General features: G+C 47.8%; 1 long non-coding RNA gene across 2 annotated transcripts in view; it reads left to right on the top strand.

Annotated features, from left to right (window-relative positions):
• The window catches only part of LOC115092181, a 161,552-nt gene that overhangs the window by 104,797 nt on the left and 33,015 nt on the right, over window positions 1-23,740 (top strand). For both annotated transcript variants that reach the window (XR_003856930.1, XR_003856929.1), the window contains one exon: window positions 7,578-7,673. This is a non-coding gene — a long non-coding RNA (uncharacterized LOC115092181). The remainder of the gene's footprint in view (window positions 1-7,577; window positions 7,674-23,740) is intronic.

Raw genomic sequence — 23,740 nt, forward strand, 5'->3', positions numbered from 1 at the left:
GGGATAAATTGGAATCTTTTAGCTCAGGTGAGTTTTTAATTATAGGCACTTGGACTACTTTTCTTATTATTGGAACTTCTCTGTTGGGATGCCCTAATTCTAATGCGTCATTAGTATCCTTTGCAGATACCTACCTCTGAACCATGCGCTGCTGAGCGACTGTCAGCATTGTGTTTATATTGTGGTCAGAAGGACCACTTCTTGGCACGCTGCCAGGAGCGTGCGGAAAACGCCAAAGCCTAGGAGGTCGGGAGGAGCTCCTCCTAGGCTGTGCTACAGCTCCTCAATATACCGTCCCTGTTACCCTGGAATATCCTGGAGGATCGTTTGAGACGATGGCGTTCCTGGATTCAAGAGCCGGAGTTAATTTCATCCTGCAGGACCTAGTCTCTCAGTTGCGCATCCCTACGCAAAGACAGGAGGTCCCAATACGAATTACCTCTATCCAGGGGACGCTCCTTCAAGGTCCTGTCCTGATGTCCACGACACCCGTTACCGTCCACACCGGGGCAATCCATTCGGAGGAGATAGCCTTCCTAGTCTTGGATAAGGCTGTCCACCCTGTGGTGCTAGGGTTGCCATGGTTACAGAAGCACTCCCCCCACGATTCAGTGGGATACGTTACAGATTGTCGAGTGGAGTCCTTTTTGCTTAGCTAATTGTATGAAAGTGCCTAAGATTTCCGCACTTCCGTTGATGCACTCTGCCTTGGGTCCTCCTGCACCTTATGAGGACTTTACAGACATATTTTCCTATACCCAGGCGGAGGCCCTTCCACAGTCTCGCCCGTCCAAGTTGCCTGCAGGGGTAGGCTCCTTCTATGTTAGCGAGCAGGATGGCTCACTGAGACCATGCTTAGACTATCGAGGCCTAAATTTCTTTGCTAAGCGAGACCGATACCCGCTCCCGTTAATCTCGGAGCTCCTCGATAGGCTCCAGGGAGCGAAGATTTTCACAAGGTTGGACTTACGTAATGTTCCGGCGGAGTCCCTGCACCTTGCGAGTGAGGTGTTTCGGGATCTTCTGAATACTTGCGTAATCGTTCACCTCGACAATGTGTTAATCTACTCCCAGGACCTGCCTTCCCACCGTCAGCATGTCAATCAGGTGCTCCAAATACTTAGGGAGCATGGCCTGTACACGAAACTGGAAAAATGTAGTGGGAGAAGACGTCCCTGCCATTCCTGGGCTACATAGTCTCTGCAACTGGCTTGCGAATGGATCCTGAGAAAGTGGCGGCAATTAAGAACTGGCCCCGTCCTAAGGGCCGTAAAGCGTTGCAACGCTTCCTCGGTTTTTCCAATTTCTACCGTCACTTTATTCCTAACTACTCTCGTATTGTGGCCCCGCTGACTGCCCTCACCCGAAAGGGGGCCAACGAGGTAGATTGGCCTGTTTCTGCCTGCCAAGCCTTCGAGGCCCTTAAGGAAGCCTTTTTGTTAGACACCTGCCTTCGTCATCCGGATCCCAGCCGGCCCTTTGTGGTGGAAGTGGATGCCTCCAATGTGGCCAGGGGGCCGTACTGAGCCAGTACTCAGATTCTGAACAATTGCTACCCTGTTCATATTTCTCAAAGAAATTCTCTCCGGCAGAGAGCAACTACTGTGTTGGAGATAAGGGGTTGCTAGCCGTGAAACTTGCCCTGGAGGAATGGAGACAGTGGTTGGAAGGAGCCAATCATCCGGTTACGATTTACATCTATCATAAAAGCCTAGCATTCTTGAAGCAAGCCCAACACCTGAACCCAAGACAAGCCTGGTGGTCGCTGTTTTTTGACTGGTTCGACTTTACCTTACGCTATCGACCCGGCTCTAAGAAGGTTCGAGCCGATGCGCTCTCGCGCTCTTCTGAGGTCGAAGAGACCCCTGACACACCTCAGTTTATTTTGGATCCTGTGAAGGTCAGTCTAGCAACAACCCTGGTGTCCTCCCAAGGGAAGACCGTCGCTCCCGGAGAGCAGTTCTCACTTGGGCCCATGACTCCCTCACGGGCCATGCTGGCTGTAAAGGAACCTTAGACTTGTTGAACAGATTCTACTGGTGGCCGACGGTGAGACAGGATGTCCAAGCTTTTGTGAGCTCGTGCCTGACCTGCGCTGTGCAGAAGCCGCTCGACGGGAAGCCTAGAGGCCTGGTGCAACCATTGCCCGTCCCGGTGGAGCCTTGGACACATATCTCCACAGACTTCATCATGGATCTTCCCGTCTCAGCAGGTAATTCGGTCATTTGGGTAACCGTAGACCAATTCTCCAAGATGGCGCACTTTGTCCCCCTGCCAAAGTTGCCTTCTGCACCTGACCTAGCTAACCTTTTCACCCAGCATATCTTCAGACTTCACGGTCTCCCACAGGATATAGTCTCCGACCAAGGACCACAGTTTACTGCTCCTTATTGGAAGCTACTTAGCAAACGCTTCAATGTGCAACTTAGTCTTTCGTCTGCGTCCCATCCTCAAAGTAATGGGCAAACGGAATGAACTAACCGAACCCTGAAGACTTTTCTCCGTTCGTTCGTGAATGAACGCCAAGATAATTGGGCCAAGCTACTCCCAAGGGCGGAGTTCTCGTACAATAATCACATGCATGCTGCTACAGGAAGTTCGCCTTTCCTGGTCATCTATGGGAAGCAACTTCGACCGCCCTTGCCTTCACCTGAACCTAGTGCACTCCCGGCAGAGCAACTTTCAGCCCGCCAGCTTCTTTCCTTGTGGACGTCTATCCAGGGAAAGATCCGTAAAGCCGCCCAGTCCGCCAAGAAATGGGCGGATAGACATCGTCAGCCAGCACTATCTTCCTCCCAGGAGACCGTGTCTGGCTAAGTACCAAAAATCTTCAGCTACGTATTCCGTCTTGAAGACTAGCTCCAAGATTCTGTGGGCCTTTTCGAGTCGCCGAACGAGTGGGAGCAGTCTCGTACCAACTACACTTACCCTCCTCCATGCGCATACATGACGTGTTCCATGTGTCATTGCTGAAGCCTCTTGTTCTATCCAGGTACCACTCTCAGGCTCCTGAATCTTTGGACCCTTCAGTACCAGACGAGGTTATGTATCAAGTACGTGACGCCGATGGGAGTACCTGCTTGCCTGGGAGGGTTGCGGACCCGAAGATAATTCTTGGGAACTGGCCCGTAACATCTTTGACAAGGACTTATTACGGCAGTTCCATCTGGACCACCCGAGTAAACCCGGACTGGCTAAGAGGGGGCGTAAGAGGGGAGGTACTGTTGCGGTTCTGGCCGCGAGTGCCGCGACCAGACACTTACCTCTGTGTTTCTGGACCTATTCCCGCTTTCATCGGCCTAGTTCCTGTCCTGTTCGGCGGCGTCCCGGTGAGGGCCGCGCCGCCGGGAAGCCTTCCATGGACGCCCTGTCTCTAGGCTCGCGCCACTTGGGCGCTTTTCTAGGCCGTTTCCCGCCAGCGGTGACTCTGCCCAAATCCTGACGTCAGACGCCGCGGCCTTGATAAGCCGGCCGCGGCCACCCAGTCTTTGCCTTGCAATGGGCTTACCTACCAGATCCCTGTTACGCTGTGCCCCAGAGCATCCTGCTTTGTTATCGCTCCGTTCCTGCTTGCCTACTACAGAGCCTGCTTGGTTCCTGCTTGCCAGCTACAGTGCCTGCTTGGTTCCTGCTTGCCTGCTACAGTTCCCGCCTGGTTCCAGTACCCGAGACTTGCTACAGTTCCTGCCTGGTTCCAGTACCCGAGTCCTGCTACAGTTCCTGCCTGGTTCCAGAACTCGAGCCTTGTTACAGTACTGACCTACTGTCCTAGTCTGGTTCCAGTTCCCAGTCCTGATCCACTACCGCCTAAGTCCCAGCGGCCGGGCCCCTATGGGCTCCTCCCAGTGGGGCTCCAGCTTCCAAGGGTGAAGCCACCTAAATCCCAGCGGTTGGGCTCCTACGGGCTCCTCCCTGGGGAGTACCAGCTTCCAGGGTGAAGAGCACCTCTACGTCCAGCCTGAACATCTGCCTCCCGGCCTGTGGTATACTAGAGACTTTTGAATACCTTTCCCAGTCTCCTGCAGGTCGGCCCAAGGGCCCACTAAACTGACATTCCCTAACACAAATACCAAAGATTATCCCCCGCCCACTGCAAGGGAAATGTGTCTGGCCATTGCTCCTTCATAGCCTCTGGAAATGCCAATGCAGAGGATTTAGACTCATTTAATCGCAGCCCGGAGAAAATCCCAAAACTCCAGATCAACCGTAGCAAAGGGGGCAGTGAGTTCTGAGGATCTGTAATGAAGACTAACAAGTCATCCACTAATGCCACACACTTGAAAATCCTATGTCCCATCCGGATGCCGTGGATGTCTGAGCTGTGTTCTATGGCAAGCAAAAGTGGCTCTAATTGTAAAACAAACAGTAAAGGGGATAAAGGGCATCCTTGCCTGGTGCCCCTCGCCCTGGGAAAGATTTTGACAATGCTCCATTGGCAGTGATCAGGGCCTGTGGGTCCCGATACAACAGATGTAAAGCATTAGAAAACAACCCTTCAAAGCCCATCTTTTGTAATATGTAAAAGAGATAAGGCCACTCCACCCGTCAAATGCCTTTTCGGCATCAAAGCTAATGGCCAAATATGGGGAAGCCATTTGTTGGCTCATAGTCATGGCAGCCAGTACCTTGCGGATATTAGTTAAAGCGTACCTTTGGCGTACAAACCCTACTTGATGCTCGCCAATCAGAGTGGGAAGAATAAGTGCCAGTCTATCAGCCAATATTTTAGCTAATAATTTCTGATCATAGTTAAGTAAAGAGATAGGGTGGTATGATTCCGGCAATAGCGGGTCTTTGCCTTCCTTGGGGATAAGAGTTATATGAGCTAGATTCATGTTTGCCAGGAAAGCACCCTGTTCTATCAGAGTCGTAAACCCCAAGGCCAGTGGTTGCGATACCTGCTCTTCCAGGAGCTTAAAAAATTCTGCTGGGTATCCATCAGGTCCAGGAGCCTTAAAACATTTGGAACCCTGAATGGCACGTTGAACCTCCTCTTTTGTTATTGGCATATTAAGGTCATCTCGTTGTGCTGGGAAGGGAAATCTGCACGCAAAATCTATCACAGGCCTCCACATTCCATCCATCTGTGGCATATAGGGATGTGAAAAAGTCCCTGAAACAATTTAAAATATCAGGAGTATCTCACATCACATGGCCAGTGGGGCCCCGCATCACTGGAACATAATGGTTAGCACATGTAGTTTTAATTAAATTGGACATCATCTTCCCCACTTTATTACTATATTAATAGAACTGAAATTTGTAATATAGTAAACTTTTTTTTGCTCGTTGATGAATCAGGGAATTTAAAGCATATTGTTGGGAAAGGTACAGGGTCCGCAGCTCCCCTGTCCCTGAAGCCACCAGCTTAAGGCGAGTTTTACGTAATTAAGCACTAAATACGTTGGTTAACAGTCTTCCGACGGTGGGCTACATAAGAAATGATTTAACCCCGCAATACTGCCTTCGCGGTATACCAAAACAGGACAGGTTGTGATTCGTGAGCCTTATTAAGTTGAACGTATTCCGACCATTTGGCCCTGACAAATTCCCGAAATTTTTCATCAGAGGCCAGAAAAAAGGGTAGCACCATACACATGCTTGGGGTCCTTGATCAAAAAATCCCAAATCCACCCAAATAAGGGCATGATCAGAAATCACAATGTTATCAATGCCTGCCTCCCATACCCAAGCGAAAACATGTGCACTAATGAGAAAATAATCTAACCTCGCAAATGTAGCATGCGCCCGGGAAACATGGGTAAAGTCTTTTTTAGTCTGGTGAAGAATTTGCCAAACATCTAACAGGTGCAGAGTATTTTCCAGCAATGTGGGGCCTTGCCCCTGGCCAAGTTCTCGACTTCACCCCTGCAAGGCATCCAGGTGGGGATCTCGAATGGTATTAAAATCCCCCCCGACTATCAATACTTCTGTTAAATAAGGAATCAAATGAGCATAAAGCCCTCTGAAGAAGCGAGCATCATAAACATTAGGAGCATAAACATTGCACAATACCACTTTGTGTTGAAAAATTTCAGTAACCAAGATGAGGTAGCGGCCATTTAGGTCTTGGATTTCTTTGAGAATTTTCACCGGGAGCTGTTTGTTAAATAAAATTACTACTCCTCCCGAATGGGAGTTAGTGGAAGCAAATCGGACTTCCCCCACCCATTGTCGTCGGAGTTTTGCATGTTCTGTGTCTGTAAGATGGGTTTCCTGTAAATAAGCGATTGCTGTGGATTTCCTTTTTAACAATGTGAGCACCTTGGAACGTTTGATGGGAGAATTAAAACCGCAGACATTCCAAGATACAAGACGGGTGTTATTAGCCATTACTTTCCATCAAAAGATAAGAGTCCAAGTAAGGGAAAAACACATGAGTCGTGGCGACCCTCCCAGCTAAGGACCCCACCCATGTAGCCTAAAACCCAGGCCCCAGAACTAGAACCAAGAAAGAAATAAACAAACCCATCTCATTAACCAGTAAAGAACCAACTAGGATGTTGCCCAACCTCCTTCCCCAACCGCCCCCCCCCTCCTAAACCTTACCCCACTTCTCTTCCCCCCCCAACATCTTCCCCCACCCCTCATATTCTCGTAGAGACCCCACCCCCACTCTCCTCAATACCTGTACCATTGCCTTCCTATATGAAGGCTCGGAGATCCAGTATTGATGTGACCAGGTCCACCCCAATAGCAAATAAGTAGAAGGTGTAAAGGTACCATCTTTCAGCTTATCATAATAAGAGAAATAAATGAGACACATTCACATGGGTACAGTTAGAGGTTACAACCATAGATATCCAACCACGATCATGGCCCTCAGGCTCTCAATAGTACCAGTGGAGCCGAACCCCAGCCCCTGTGAGCTTAGTGAGCTCCCCCACGTTTATCTCTAGGCACATATAACACAACTGCAAACATTCAAACTGTAAACTACCGCAGAAGCATAGCATGCCTCTCCATTGAATATTTTCAACAGTCAAAGTTTCTGGATCCAGTTCAGTGTAAAGACACGCCAAATAATTGCAAAGCCAATGGGCCGATCGCCCACACGTATGGTCCATGATGAGTGAAGAAACACCATTCGGCCAGGCTAAGAGAACTTGAACAATCCCGTAGGGAAAAAAAAACAAAGAGAGAGAAAAAATGGAAAAAAATTGAGACATGCAAAGTTTGGCACCAAGATCTGATGGTGGGCATGCACCTTGTCCCACTAATCAGCCCCAAATTGTATATTTTGTTTTTTCGTGCTGTGATGGGCTATGATAGGAGGAGTGGGCCTAGAAGCCTGAGAGTAGCACTTCCTCTTGGCTCAGCACATCATGTGATCTCCTACTTTTAAGTTTTAAAAATGTCTCCAAGCAGTACTTACTGATGCTTTCCAGCCACCAGCAAGGTGATCCTCTCCTCTCAGTACTCCGACTGGATTGTAGGATACTAAGCTCTTCCCTTGCAATATATCTTATTCTTCTAAGGTAAATTAGTACAAACAAATGTACTTTTCAGTAAGTCTATTATATTCTGCAGCTGCTCACTTTCTCAGCAGTAAATTCATGCCTTCCTATTGCTTTCAGGTGGGTCACACAATATACGTAATCTGACTGCAAAGACTCTCCCTGAACAGCATCCATTTATGCATAATGTCAGGAAAATATGAAGAAAACTCCTAGGTAAGGAATGCAGTTTTTGGTGAACAGATGAGCGTCTAACCCAAGGGTGGCCAACTCTGGTCCTCAAAGCCACAAGGAAGCCAAGTTTTTACGATATCCACAATGAATCTGTATTGGGACCAGTGCTTTTCAATATATATATAAATGATCTGGAAAGGAATACGACGAGTGAGGTTATCAAATTTGCGGATGATACAAAATTATTCAGAGTAGTTAAATCACAGGCAGACTGTGATACATTACAGGAGGACCTTGCAAGACTGGAAGATTGGGCATCCAAATGGCAGATGAAATTTAATGTGGACAAGTGCAAGGTGATGCACATAGGGAAAAATAACCCTTGCTGTAGTTACACGATGTTAGGTTCCATGTTAGGAGCTACCACCCAGGAAAAAGATCTAGGCATCATAGTGGATAATACTTTAAAATCATCGGCTCAGTGTGCTGCAGCAGTCAAAAAAGCAAATAGAATGTTAGGAATTATTAGGAAGGGAATGGTTAATAGAACGGAAAATGTCATAATGCCTCTGTATCGCTCCATGGTGAGACCGCACCTTGAATACTGTGTACAATTCTGGTCGCCGCATCTCAAAAAAGATATAGTTGCGATGGAGAAGGTACAGAGAAGGGCAACCAAAATGATAAAGGGGATGGAACAGCTCCCCTATGAGGAAAGGCTGAAGAGGTTAGGGCTGTTCAGCTTGGAGAAGAGACGGCGGAGGGGGGATATGATAGAGGTCTTTAAGATCATGAGAGGTCTTGAATGAGTAGATGTGAATTGGTTATTTACACTTTCGAATAATAGAAGGACTAGGGGGCATTCCATGAAGTTAGCAAGTAACACATTTAAGACTAATCGGAGAAAATTCTTTTTCACTCAACGCACAATAAAGCTCTGGAATTTGTTGCCAGAGAAGGTAGTTAGTGCAGTTAGTGTAGCTGGGTTCAAAAAAGGTTTGGATAAGTTCTTGGAGGAGAAGTCCATTAATAGCTATTAATCAATTATACTTAGGGAATAGCCACTGCTATTAATTGCATCAGTAGCATGGGTTCTTCTTAGTGTTTGGGTAATTGCCAGGTTCTTGTGGCCTGGTTTTTGGCCTCTGTGGAAACAGGATGCTGGGCTTGATGGACCCTTGGTCTGTCCCAGCATGGCAATTTCTTTGTTCTTATGTTCTAATATGCATGAGTTATATTTCAATACAATGCAGGCAGTGCATGCAAATCTATCTCATGCATATTCATTGTGAATATCCTGAAAACCTGGCCTGTTTTTGGCTCTAGAGAACCGGAGTCAGCTACTCCTGCTCTAACCTTTCTATGGTCCCAGGAAGCAAAACGGAAGCCGATACAAATTGGCACAGTAGCAACCAGAAAGCAAAGATCGGTTGAAACAAGGCCAGAACTGGGATATTAGACCATTTACTAATAAACGAGTCCTTGTTTCAGCCGATTTTTGCTTTCTGGTTGCTACTAACCTTTGTATGTCCAGCACTCCTAAAAAGACAAAAAAGAGAAAAATAAAATGAATATAACCTTCCCAACCCAACACTTTATTCTCAATGTGTTTGCCATTTTGGGATTAAGAAGAAAAAAAAAGAAACTTATATAAACAGTAAATCCCCCGACAAAGGTAGGGGGGGGGTTTAGACAGGGCCGAGGGGGTGGGTTAGGTAGAGGAAGGGAGGGGAAGGTGAGGGGAGGGCGAAAGAGAATTCCCTCCGAGGCCGTTCCCTCCGAGGCCGCTCCGAAATTGGAGCGGCCTTGGAGGGAACGGAGGTAGGCTGCACGGCTCGGCGCGCGCCGGCTACTACACGAAATCGGCAGCCTTGCGCGCGCCGATCCAGGATTTTAGCGGCTACGCGCGTATCTACTAAAATCCAGCGTACTTTTGTTTGCGCCTGATGCGCCGACAAAAGTACGCGAAGGCGCACTTTTTAAAAATCTACCCCTAAGGGGTAATAGCGTGCGAAAACGCACGGCCAACCCCCCCCCCCCCCCCCAAAACTAATAGCGCCCGCAACATGCAAATGCATGTTGATGGCCCTATTGTTATTCCCGCGCGATACAGAAAGTAAAATGTGCAGCCAAGCTGCACATTTTACTTTCAGAAATTAAGGCCTGCCAAAGGCTGGTGTTAATTTCGGCCGGCACAGGGAAGTGTACAGAAAAGCAGAAAAGGCGATATTAAGTTGGAGGCCCCAAAAGTAGAAAAAAAAAAATTAAAAATTAAAAAAAAATTAAAAATTGGCCCGCAAGATGGATGCTCAATTATGCCGGCATCCGTTTTCTGAACCCGTGGCTGTCAGCAGGTTTGAGAACCGATTCCGGAAAAATTGAGGGTCAGCTGTCAAACCCGCTGACAGCTGCCGCTCCTGTCAAAAAGGAGGCGCTAGGGACGCGCTAGTGTCCCTAGCGCCATCTTTTACCGCAGGCCCTAATTTGCAAAGGCCACCCTCCTAAATTGCGCGCCCAGGAGAGTGGCCTGTGCGCACGCCGTGAGAGCGGGCGCTGTCCGGCTCTCCCGCGCGTTTTTCTGTTGTGGCGAAGCGCTCGGAAAGCGATCCCACTTCCTGAGAGAGGTGTGTCCTTGGGCCGCGGCTCGACCCCAGAGGATTCCGAAGAGGGCCGCGGGAGGCGTGGCATGCCCGAGCATGGGTAAGACGGAAGCAAGACTGGAGTGATGACCAGGTGACAGGCCCTCCTCCGGACCTGCACGCTTCAGAAGACCCAACAACGCAATGTTGGTCTTGTGAACAGTCCTCCGACCGTTCCCAGCCCTTTCGGACCTGCCGCAGGGTACGGCACAAAGCGGCAGGCCGGACAGAGGCCAGGACAGTGAAGACTGGAACATAGATTCAGACGAGACTCAGAAGCAGGGTACTGGAAGTGCAGACGTAGACTCAGAAGCAGTGTACTGGGAGTGCAGACGTAGACTCAGAAGCAAGGTACTGGGAGTGCAGACGAAGACTCAAAGACAAGATACTGGACGTGCTGACGAAGACTCAGAGACAAGGTACTGGACGTGCAGACGTAGACTCAGAAGCGAGGTACTGAGGATGCCGAGGTAGAGTCAGAAGCGAGGTACTGTAGATGCAGAGGTAGATTCAGAAGCGAGGTACTATAGATGCAGAGGTAGATTCAGAAGCGAGGTACTGTAGATGCAGAGGTAGATTCAGAAGCGAGGTACTGAAGGTGCAGATGTAGACTCAGGAACAAGGACTGAAGGAAGACATGGGCACAGTCCCTCAGGGCACCCTGCTCAGACCACTCCTGGGACTGAGTCAAGGGCCACTCTGTCCCACGCGTCCCCAACACTGCCTTGGAGGGCAGGTCACGGACCACGCAGAGAACGGGAAAATGCAGGAGAGAACCAGGCGAAGCGAACTCTGATGCTGGGATACTGACATCCGAAGCCCCGTCGGCTGGCAGGAAGGGAAGCTCCAAGGCGCAGGGACGAATGCCACCTGTTGGCCACTCCAGGGCCCAACAGGCCAGAAGGCTCAGGAGCCAGACACGACGAAGGGCAGCACATATGGGACTGGATCAGGAACTGGATCTGGCACCGACATCAAGGCAACAGGGAAGAAGCTGGATTGCTGCACACCGGCAGCCAAGGCAGGAGACAGGGTCAGGAACAAGGACTTCTCAGAGACTTAGAAACGAGGTACATGGCTTGCATCACAGACGGCCCTAATCAGCCCGCCCCGAGGGCTGGTCACGGACCACGGCGTGGCTTGCCACGAGGTACCAGGACATTGGAGGACACAGGATCAAGGTGCTAGCTTTCAGGAGATTCAAGGCAAGGTACTTAGTTTTCAGGCGAGTTTCAGGATCAAGGTACAAGGCTTGTAATAACTGGACTGGATCATGGATACCGGATTGAGATCGGACCTCAAGGCAGGAACAGGAACAAGCGAACATCAGGACTGGAACAACTGAAGACATCAGGACTGGAACACTGGACAAGAAGCTTCAACGGAAAACATGGAACACCAGACCTTGCAGAAGGCTGGAATACAAGGCAGCTCCTGGAATGAGGATCCCAGGAGTGACCAACTCCTTGCGAAGGCAAAGACAGACTGAACGCTGAGCCCTTTAGTAGGGCTGATGAGAACAACGCCCAAGGAGGGGTCAGCAGGGGGCCACACCTGGCTGGCCCTTGAAAAGGAGCAGAGAGGCGCGCGCCCGCACCCTAGGAAGCTGGGGAGAAGAGCTGGAAGCTGGTGGCGTCCTCAGCCATGTGGAAGGCCCAGGGAAGCAGTGGAGCAGCCCTGGGCTGGAGCTGGGTGAAGGCAGGTCAGTGGAGCAGCTCCCAGCTGCAAGGACTGAAGCAGGAGAAGCAGAGAGAGGTAAAGCTGGCTGCAGGCACCGGCAGAGAGGACAGAGAGCTGCAAGGACTGAAGCAGGAGAAGGGCTGACTGCAGGAACGGCTCCATACCGTGAAGACAGCCCCAGGAGGAGAGGTAAGACTGCAGGCAGAGTAGAGAGCTGTAGCAGGCTGCAGGCACCGGCAGGGACGGCTTCCCTGCCAGGCAAGGACCCGGGCTGAAGCAGGCACCGGCAAGGACGGCCTCCCTGCTGGCTGAAAGGTCCTGGGATCGCAGCAGTACGTCGGGGGAAGGCAGAAACAGGAGCAGAGGAGCTGGCCGCATGGCAACAGCTGCGGGGACAGCCCCAGCTGATTCAGGGAGAAAGAGAAGCAGCAGCGTCAGCAACCCGACTGGCTGTGAAAAGGTAAGAGCCTGCCCACGCTCCTCGCGGGCAGGATCACAACATCTGTATCGGCCTATTAGTGAGAGATGCTATTATAGCAAAGAGAATATCTTTAAAACAAATGGAACAGGAATCCAAATGTTGAAAACAAGCAACGGCGTAAGTACCGGCAAGATGAATGAAAAGCATTCATAAAGGAAGGCAAAGAGAGAACTTGAAAAGAAGCTTGCTGTGAAAGCAAAAACTGAAAAACCTTTTAAGCTATATTTGAAGCAGAAATTCTGTGATGGAATTAAATGGACCATTAGATCAGAGTTTCCCAACTTTTTCATGCCCAAGGCACACCTACTGTTACGTGTGCCGCCTGCAGCAGACCTGCAGCGCAGCCCTCTCACCTTCTTACATGGACTCCAGCTCCTGGTTCCTCTTCACTGGCAGCGGTGGGCTGCCAGTGAAGAGGAACCAGGGTTGTGTCAACCCTACCTTGGCCCAAGGGTCCACCTCCGACACAACACCTACATCAACAAAATATTGTGTTTCACACCACCCTCCACAGCGCAGACAGTGCTGACATGAAGACTCATATGGCCAAAAGAAGAGCTATGAAAGCACTGAAATCACCACCAGTCTCTCTCCAAAATTTTAAAACAAAGGGAGAGTGGGCGTGAAGACACATGAACCCTTCATGATCCACTAGCTCCCGCAGCAGAAGGAAGAAATTGGTGTAGGCAGGCAGCTCAGTTAGCTACCTACCACATGTGGCTGTTTGAGCACCTTCACTGCTGCTGTTCCCAAACATTCAAAGTGAGTCACATTCAGCACTCAGTGCGTGTTCTCCCCATCTCATTCAGCCTGGGGATAAGACAGAGGGCTCCAATCTGGCAGCCCTGGTGCTGCCTTGGAGGAGGAAGTTCACTTGGTAAGAGAGCATCACCCTGATGTAGCAGGAAGTGATCCTGTAGCAAGGACCTGCTCTTCAATTGATGCATTGTCCTCTTGCACCAAGGATGAGTTTCTTCTTTTATCGGGTGCACTGAGACATGATGAGAAGACATCCCTGTATTGGAAGAGTCCAGATGCATCGATCCAGAGGGAATTACTTGAATCGGTGCATCAGTGTAGAGTGTGCCAATGTAGCTCATGATGCTGGGCCATGCATCGATGCACCATGCTTCAAGTGTGTCAACAAAGTGTCCTTCAATGCAGCATAAGTTTACATTGATACCTTAGGCTTAAGGTGCTTTGATGCATTATGTAAAGTCATGGCTTGCATTGGTGGCCCCCAGCATAGACATCAAACAATCTTGTGAGGACTGTTTGTTTCTTCGATGCAGATGGGATCAGCTGAAGGGAGTGATGTTGCTTGTGCTTCAATGGCACCCGGAAGCTGAACTCAACCCCACGGGTTTGGCCTTTGTAGATGGGGGAGTTTTTGAATGACTGACTCAAATGCTTTCCTGAGGAGGCAGACAATGCTGCACTATGGGAGGAAGACCTACTGCTATTCCTCAGATATCTACTCAGCTCTTCCATTTTTAAGGACCTGGAGCGTTGTGAGCATGGGAACATTCGTTCACAGGCTTCACAGTTTTTCTGGTTGTGGTCTGGTCCCAGACAAAGGTAAGAAAAACTCGTGGCTGTTGGTGAGGGACATGATTTTTCTGCATAGAAAACTCTTAAATCCACTCACCATTGTAGACTTTCTTCTGGTGTGACATTTTTATGAGGGAAGACATTTTTTCCCTTTTAATTTATTTTTTTAAGGTAGTACTTAATAGCACTGTTTGTGTGGCTGCAAAAGCAATGAGGCAAGGCAGAAAAAGGTTTTCTCAAGGAAACAACAAGGTTTAAGGAAAAACTAGAGGAGAGAATAAGTACATATCCATGCATCATGCACATGTAATGGCTAAAAATCAGCCTCCTTATTGATGAAAGAAAAAGATGGAACGATTCCCCTATGAGGAAAGGCTAAAGAGGTTAGGGCTTTTCAGTTTGAAGAGATGCCTGAGAGGAGATATGAAAGAGGTTTATAAAATGAGTGGAAAGGGTAAATGCAAATTGGTCGTTTTATTCTTTCAAAGAATGCAAAGACTAGAGGACATGCAGTAAAGTTACTAAGTAGTACATTTAAAACAAATAGGAGAAAAATGTTTACATTTTTTAAATTAAGTTCTAGAACTCATTGCCAGAGGATGTGGTAAAAGTTGTGAGTGTAGCTTGGTTTTAAAAAAGATTTGGACAAGTTCCTGGAGGAAAAGACCATAAATTTATTATTAAGGTGGACTTGAACACAGAAAACCACAGATGGCTTTGCATGTATCATTCAGGAATGAAATTACTGAAAAAAAGACAAGGCTTTGTGAAATGGCAATGGCAGAAAAATAAAATACAAATCTCTGTTAAAAAGTAGTATGCAGGACTTCCGGGGATGACATCACCCCGCACGGAAGCCTAAGCTGTAAGCTCCGCAATCCCCCCTCCTTTCATCCCCCACCATCGGATGGGGCCTTGTTTGAGCCAGCTCCAAATTATTACAGCTGTACCTGGGAAACTCTCCGGAGCAAGATCGCCGCGTTTTCAGGGCGTTTCGAGGCCGAAACCCACGGGATGCGCCATCGCAGCACTCGGACCAGCACGGAAAGAAAGGACCCAGCACCCAAAATGGCGTCCGGCGCGGAGAGCACAAAACATCTCGCCACTATCTCGGAGGACGTTCTCCTGCAAATCTCTTTTCGAGTCTCCGGCGCCTTAGATGAGCGGCTCATTAAATTACAAGCTGCAATGGAAGACCTAAAGAGTGTGATGGAAGGACAGGCCAAGCGGTTAGATGCTGTGGAACATTGTGTGGGAGACCTGCCTGGTGTAAGCAGAAAGCAAATGTTGCTTACCTGTAACAGGTGTTCTCACAGGACAGCAGGATGTTAGTCCTCACATATGGGTGACATCTCAGGATGGAGCCCAATCACGGAACACTTCTGTCAAAGTTTCCAAAACTTTGACTGGCCCCTACTGGGCATGCCCAGCATGGCACTAACCCTGCAGCCAGCAGGGGTCCCCCTTCAGTCTTGTTAAAAAGCTACAGGTAGTGCCGAAAAAAAATAAGAAAATGTTACGAACCCAACACCGTGGCGTGGCGGGCGGGTTTCGTGAGGACTACCATCCTGCTGTCCTGTGAGAACACCTTTTACAGGTAAGCAACATTTGCTTTCTCACAGGACAAGCAGGATGGTAGTCCTCACATATGGGTGAGTACTGAGGCACAATCGACCTCCCACTGGTATGTGGGGCAATGGAAGGTGGCTGCTGCTCTCTATGCAGGAGTCAAAAACCGGAAGCAGGGCCCGGCTGAGGAGCTGCTTGTGGTTTTTGTTTTCGTGTCTGACGAGACTGGGCTTTTTGAAACTGTCTCATAGAACGGGTTCTAGTTGGTGGCAGGTTGGACTTCTTCGGGCAGAAGAATGACTTCTTAGAGTCCTTCCGGAAGGGCTGTTTTGAAGAGTACTCAGATGGCATCAGAGAGAGCTGTCTTAGGGTCTCATGATGATCCTTGAGTTCCGCCACTGTTCGTTGAATCTCCTCGCCAAACAGATTATCTCCTACACAAGACAGGTCGGATAATCTGTCTTGTACTTCAGGGCGAAGGTCGGAAGACTTGAGCCAGGCCAATCATCTTGCTGAGATAGCAGCTGCAGATACCCTGGTAGCAGTGTCAAAGATATCGTAAGATGATCTGATCTCATGCTTCCCTGCCTCAAAACCCTTGTTTACTAGGGTTTGGAGTTGCTCTTGAAATTGCTGAGGCAGGGAGTCTGTTAAGTCTTGTATCTGCTTAAATAAGACCCTATTATATTGGGTCATATAGAGCTGATAAGAGGCAATTCTGGAGATGAGCATTGATCCCTGGAAGACACGGTGACCAATGGCATCTAGAAATTTCTGTTCCTTGCCTGGGGGAAAGGAAGTGTGAGGTTTTGATCTCCTTACTCTTTTCTGGGCAGATTCGACAACCACAGATTGGTGATCCAATTTAGGTTTGCGAAAGCCTGGAGCTGACTGAACGAGAAAGGTGGTGTCAGCTTTCCTGTGGACTGGAGCCACAGAGCCAGGATGTTCCCAGTTCTTTTTGAGGAGATCCAGAAGAACCTGGTGGATAGGGATGGAGGTTATTTCCTTGGGAGCATCCAGGAATTGTAACAGCTCCATCATTTGATGCCTGTCATCTTGTTCATTCTGCAATTGGAAGGGAACCAATTCAGACATCTCCTTCACAAAATGTATAAAGGAAAGGTCCTCTGAAGGAGAAGGTGGTGAAGGCAAATCATCTGTGTCTGGTGAAGAATCATCAGTCCAGGTGTCGTAGGGATCAGCACCTGCTCCTCTAGGGACTAGAGGAGGACGGGGTGGTGGGATCCCTGACGGTCCTGGTCGAGGCTCCGAAGGACTTGAAGGAATAACTGGAGGCACCGAAGGCACCGGCGCAGGCATAGAGGGCATCGATGGATGGCTCGGTGGTGCCGATGGACGCGTCGGCACTGATGGGTGGATCGGTGGCACCGGACGTATCGGCATTGGCAGAACTCCCAATGGAGGGATGTGGAACGGTGTTTCTCCTCCCGATGACAAAGCAAGCGGGGAGGGCACTGGAACCATCGGTGACCCAGAGTTCATCGGTGGAAAAGCGGACTTGAGCGCTTCCATCCTCGAGTGCAGCGGTGCCAACGCTGCTAGAATCGGGTCGGTGGTCGGTTCCACAATCGGTACCGGTGTCTGTGCTGGAGGAACCTGGAGTCGATGCATCGCCTTGTCGATGGCCTCCTGAACCATCCGGTCAAGTTCTTCTCGGAGACCTGGAGCAAGCAGCCATGGTTCCGGAACAGAAGAAGGAGGCAGAGGCATAGCTGGAGGGACCACCGTTAAAGGCGGAGTCGTGGCTCCCGATACCCTGTCGGGTGAGGCTTGCCTTGGTGACCCGGTCGCCGAAAAGGTCGGTGCCTTTTCTGGACGGGGTTTCGTCGATGGCAGCTCAGCCGATGGCGAGGTCGATGATTTCACTCCCTCGATGTTCCAAGACTTTCCATGCCGGTGGTGATATTTTTCTCTACGATCCCCTCGATCCCGAGGGGGAGTAGCGGGTGTCAAAGGCCGAGAAGTTGTCTATGCCAGATGGTCACCAGCCGGAGGTTGATGCTGGCGTGAAGTTGACAGTGCCGGCTCTGAATACGTCGATGCAATAGCCGGCGTCAGGGTTTGAGCAAGGAAGAGAAGTTCCATCTTCTCCATTCTAGCCTTGCGATCTTTTGGTGTCATGAGGGCACATTTGGTGCAGGTTAGGACATCGTGCTCAAATCCAAGACACATTACACAGACTTTGTGAGGGTCTGTGATGGACATGGTGTGATTACAGTCCGGCAGCGGCGGAACCCAGACGCCATGGCCATGAAAAAATTGAGTCGCGTTACGGTTGTCAGCCAGTAGGCCGCGAGGGCCAAACTCGACGGTAATCGACGGAAAACGGGTAAAAAACTTACCGGAGTACTGCGGCTTGAAAAAGTTGAAGGAGGGACCCCTGTGGGGTAAATTAAATTTTAGTAATTCCGTGAGGAAAATTCCTGTCAGGAATCTCTTCAGAGCTCCTTAACCGCGTGGCTACTGCTGCGCGGAAAAAAGAAGACTGAAGGGGGACCCCTGCTGGCTGCAGGGTTAGTGCCATGCTGGGCATGCCCAGTAGGGGCCAGTCAAAGTTCTGGAAACTTTGACAGAAGTGTTCCGTGATTGGGCTCCATCCTGTGATGTCACCCATATGTGAGGACTAACATCCTGCTTGTCCTGTGAGAAACTAGGTATAACAATACTAAGGGCAATTTAAAGTACAACTCCCTATATCACTGTATCAACATATAACAAAAATAGAGAGACATTTAACATCAATATAATATTTTATTAATATAGAAAAAACCCCCTTTCTATAACCCTACATAGACAAATTAAAACTAAGCTAGCACATTCATCCACATACAACACAATAAAAACATTGCATGAAGTTTGAAAAATTAATGCATAAATGTTTCTTTCATATTGGTATAATTATACATTCAATTCTATAAGTACAAATATGCAGAAATCACACATATGATAATTCAACGCTTTTCATAAATTTAGAATCCATCTGTAATAGGTCCGACAAAAGATATCTTCGTTTCGCCTCTGTTATCTTGAGGCTTCCTCAGGGACTATTTTAATAGCGTTATACTTGCAGTCATGCACTGCAAAAAATAACAAAGCCATTATAAATCTTAATGGATAATATATCATAATGTATTAACTCACACCTAAATGTTCCAATCTCGTATCAACATAATGTTTCCCACCAATGTTTAAAAATCCTTTTTTAATTAACGTTTTATAGTGACATTTTTAATAAATGTAATAAATCAACTTATACACTGAACTGGCCCTATGGAGCTCCTACCATCTACCTGAACAAACCCTATCACCATGCACAACTCTCTAAACAACTTCACATCCTGCATTCAAGCCACAGGCTACAATTGCAACAACCTCATATCCACAAGTTCAAACAAAACTTCAAAAGCTAAAACGCTCCCATTGTTAAATTGTATCCGTTAGAACCCAACTCACATTGCCATGTTCTATTCACTGCAGCCAAATTCGGACGCCCGAATGTTGCAACATATCTATAAGAAGGTATTATCAAAGGCTGGATAATTCAAAATGCCGTTCCTGTGGCGTACATTCTTCAATTTATAATACAATTGCACTTTCTCTTGACGACAAAGCAAAGTTTTTGCCACATCAGCCGGCCCACATGTTCAAACTATTTATTGTGTTGTATGTGGATGAATGTGCTAGCTTAGTTTTAATTTGTCTATGTAGGGTTATAGAAAGGGGGTTTTTTCTATATTAATAAAATATTATATTGATGTTAAATGTCTCTCTATTTTTGTTATATGTTGTCCTGTGAGAAAGGCAGGTACAGCTCCTAACAGTACAGCAGGCAGCCCCAGGAAAACAAGCATTGCCGTAACAATCTAAAGATAGTGGGGCTGCCTGAGTCTGTTTCAGAGACTGAACTATATAAATTCAGACTTTTCCGAAAGGATGGGCTCCACCTTAACCAGAGTGGAACCAAGCTGCTGGCACTAACTTTCAAAAAGGAGATAGAGCAGCTTTTAAACTAGAACAAGGGGGAAAGCAGACAGTCACTCAGCAGTGCATGGTTCGGAGAAATGTATCCTTGAAGGATACTAATGAAACAGGAGAGTTAGGGCATCCCAACAGAGAGGTTCCATTAAATGCAAACATAGTTCATATACCTATATGTAAAAAATCACCAAAGCTGATGATTTCCGAATTATCCCAAACAACTGAAAAGCAGGTTGTTAAAACAAGCAAAAACCACACTTTGAAATGTCTGTATGCCAATTCCAGAAGTCTAAGTAGTAAGATGGGAGAGTTAGAGTATATAGCAGCAAATGATGAGATTGACATAATTGGCATCACAGAGACTTGGTGGAAGGAGGATAACCAATGGGACAGTGCTATATCAGGGTACAAACTATATCACAATGATAGGGAGGATCAACTTGGTGGGGGTGTGGCACTTTATGTCCGGGAGGGTATAGAGTCCAACAGGATAAAGATCATACAAGAGACTAAATGCTCAGTAGAATCTATATGGGTAGAAATCTCGTATGTGTTGGGTAAGAGTATAGTGATAGGAGTATACTAGCGTCCACCTGGACAAAATGGTCAGACAGATGATGAAATGCTAAGAGAAATCAGGGAAGCAAACCAATTTGGCAGTGCAATAATAATGGGAGATTTCAATTACCAAAAGCACAAAGAGCAAAACTGCACTTGAAGCAATGCCACCAAACACAGAAAGTGCAGAATGAGTGTTAAATCCTGATGGAAAACTCAAAAAGGATTCAAATGTCAAAGGTTTTATTCATTCAATAAGGCAACTCCCCTGGTTTACACAGCATACATCTTAACGGCGTCCCCCGACACGGTCCCGTGTTTCGCCTCGGGCTGCATCGGGAGGGCACGCCACCAGGAATTCAAAACAAAAGACTGTAAAAGACAGATACAAATCAGGATACAAGGCAGGACTTACAACCGAACATTTTCAAGTAGAAGAAGTATATAAATCGGGTCACAACATACCTGACAGCAGAAGATGCTTAGAACTGGCAGGGAGCACACTTCCCCTAAACACTGACAGGTATTTGAACCCCGCAGAAGGCGCCAAAAACTACAGGTGAACCAATCATGTGGGTCAAAGAACCCCGTTCATTGGTTCCCGTTCCTGTAGTGCACCTAGCAGTAATGCAGACAACCAACCCCACTTGCTGGAGCCTAAGTGAACAAAAACCACTCGATATCCCGATTCATAGAAACATAGAAATGACGGCAGAAGAAGACCGAATGGCCCATCCAGTCTGCCCAGCAAGTTTCACACATTTTTTCTCTCATACTTATCTGTTTCTCTTAGCTCTTTGTTCTATTCCCCTTCCACCCCCACCATTAATGTAGAGAGCAGTGATGGAGCTGCATCCAAGTGAAATATCTAGCTTGATTAGTTAGGGGTAGTAGGGGTAGTAACCGCCGCGATAAGCAAGCTACACCCATGCTTATTTGTTTTACCTAGACTATGTTGTACAGCCCTTGTTGGTTGTTTTTTCTTCTCCCCTGCCGTAGAAGCAGGGAGCTATGCTGGATATGCGTGAAGTATCAGTTTTTTTTCTCCCCTGCCGTTGAAGCAGAGAGGGTACACAGAGAGAGCTCCATGCATATCCATGCCGTTGAAGCAGAGAGCCATGCTGGATATGCATTGAAAGTGAAGTATCAGGCACATTTGGTTTGGGGTAGTAACCGCCGTAACAAGCCATTTGTGATTGCGAATCCTTTTTTTCTTCACCCCTGTCGTTGAAGCTATGCAGGATATGCGTGAAGCATCAGTTTTTTGTTTTTTTTGTTTTTGTTTTTTTTTCCCCTGCTGTTGAAGCAGAGAGCTATGCTGGAAATGCGTGATGTATCAGTCTTTCTCCCATGCCGTTGAAGCAGAGAGCCATGCTGGATATGCATGGAAAGTGAAGTATCAGGCACATTTGGTTTGGGGTAGTAACCGCCGTAACAAGCCAGCTACTCCCCGCTTTGTGAGTGCGAACCCTTTTTCTTCTCCCTTGCCGTTGAAGCAGAGAGCTCTGCTGGATGTGTGAAGTATCAGTTATTCTTCTCCCCTGTCGTTGAAGCAGAGAGCTATGCTGTATATGCATTGAAAGTGAAGTATCAGGCATATTTGGTTTGGGGTAGTAACCGCCGTAACAAGCCAGCTGCTCCCCTCTTTGTGAGTGCAAATCCTTTTTTCCATTTCCTCTTCCTGTTGAAGCTTAGAGCGATGTTGGAGTCACAGTAAGCATGTGTATGTTTATTGAATAAGGGTATTGTGTCCAGGCAGTAGCCATCATTCTGGCGAGTCACCCACTCTTCATTGGCGGCCTCTTGACTTTATGGATCCACAGTGTTTATCCCACGCCCCTTTGAAGTCTTTCACAGTTCTGGTCTTCACCACTTCCTCCGGAAGGGCATTCCAGGCATCCATCACCCTCTCCGTGAAGAAATACTTCCTGACATTGGTTCTGAATCTTCCTCTCTGGAGCCTCAAATCGTGACCCCTGGTTCTGCTGATTTTTTTCCTACGGAAAAGGTTTGTCGTTGTTTTTGGATCATTAAAACCTTTCAAGTATCTGAAAGTCTGTATCATATCACCTCTGCTCCTCCTTTCCTCCAGGGTGTACATATTTAGATTCTTCAATTTCTCCTCGTACGTCAACCGATGAAGATCCTCCACCTTCCTGGTCGCCCTTCTCTGTACCACTTCCATCTTGTCTTTGTCTTTTTGTAGATACGGTCTCCAGAACTGAACACAGTACTCCAGGTGAGGCCTCACCAAGGACCTGTACAAGGGAATAATCAATTCCCTTTTCTTACTCGATATTCCTCTCTCTATGCAGCCCAGCATTCTTCTGGCTTTTGCTATCGCCTTGTCGCATTGTTTCGCTGTCTTTACATCATTAGACACTATCACCCCAAGGTCCCTCTCCTGCTCCGTGCACATCAGCCTTTCCCCCCCCATCGAATACAGTTCATTCGGATTTCCACTCCCCATATGCATGACTTTGCACTTCTTGGCATTGAATCTCAGCTGCCATATCTTCGACCACTCTTCCAGTTTCCTTAGATCCCGTCTCATTCTCTCCACTCCTTCCGGCGTGTCCACTCTGTTGCAGATCTTAGTGTCATCCGCAAAAAGACAAACCTTACCTTCTATCCCGTCCGCAATGTCGCTCACAAAGATATTGAACAGGACCGGTCCCAACACCGATCCTTGCGGTACACCACTTAAAACCGCTCTCTCTTCAGAGAAGGTTCCATTTACCTTCACACATTGTCTTCTGTCCGTCAACCAATTTGCAATCCAGGTCACCACCTCGGCACTCACTCCCAAGCTTCTCGTTTTATTCACCAGTCTCCTGTGCGGAACCGTATCAAAAGCTTTGCTGAAATCCAAGTATATGATATTGAGCGCTCTTCCTTGATCCAATTCCTTGGTTACCCAGTCAAAAAAGTCAATCAGATTTGTCTGACAGGATCTTCCCCTGGTGAATCCATGCTGCCTCTGGTCCATCAATTCTCCAGACTGTAGATAGTTCACTATTCTCTCTTTCAGCAGTGACTCCATTACTTTTCCCACCACCGAAGTGAGGCTAACCGGTCTGTAGTTGCCTGCCTCCTCCCTGTTCCCACTCTTGTGAAGCGGGACCACCTCCGCTCTTCTCCAATCACTCGGCACCACTCCCGTTTCTAGGGATCTATTGAACAGGTCACACAGCGGACCCGCCAGAACATCTCTGAGCTCCCTCAATATCCTTGGATGAATCCCATCAGGCCCCATGGCTTTGTCCACTTTCAGGTTCTTTAGTTCTTCCCACACATTTTCTACTGTAAAAGGATTTTCATCTATTCCACTTCCCTCCAGTTTCTTGTTGTGTAGAGATGGTCCTTCTCCCCTTAGGGGAGATTTCAATTACCCCATTATTGACTGGGTAAATGTAACATCAGGACTTGCTAGAGACATAAAGTTCCTGGATGTAATAAATGATTGCTTCATGGAGCAATTGGTTCAGGAACCAACAAGAGAGGGAGCTATTTTAGATTTAATTCTTATTGGAACGCAAGATTTGGTGAGAGAAGTAACGGTAGTGGGGCCACTTGGCAACAGTGATCATAACATGATCAAATTTAAACTAATAACTGGACAATAAGTA

Source organism: Rhinatrema bivittatum, chromosome 5 (genome assembly GCF_901001135.1).
Source record: "Rhinatrema bivittatum chromosome 5, aRhiBiv1.1, whole genome shotgun sequence".
Taxonomy (NCBI): Eukaryota; Metazoa; Chordata; class Amphibia; order Gymnophiona; family Rhinatrematidae; genus Rhinatrema; species Rhinatrema bivittatum.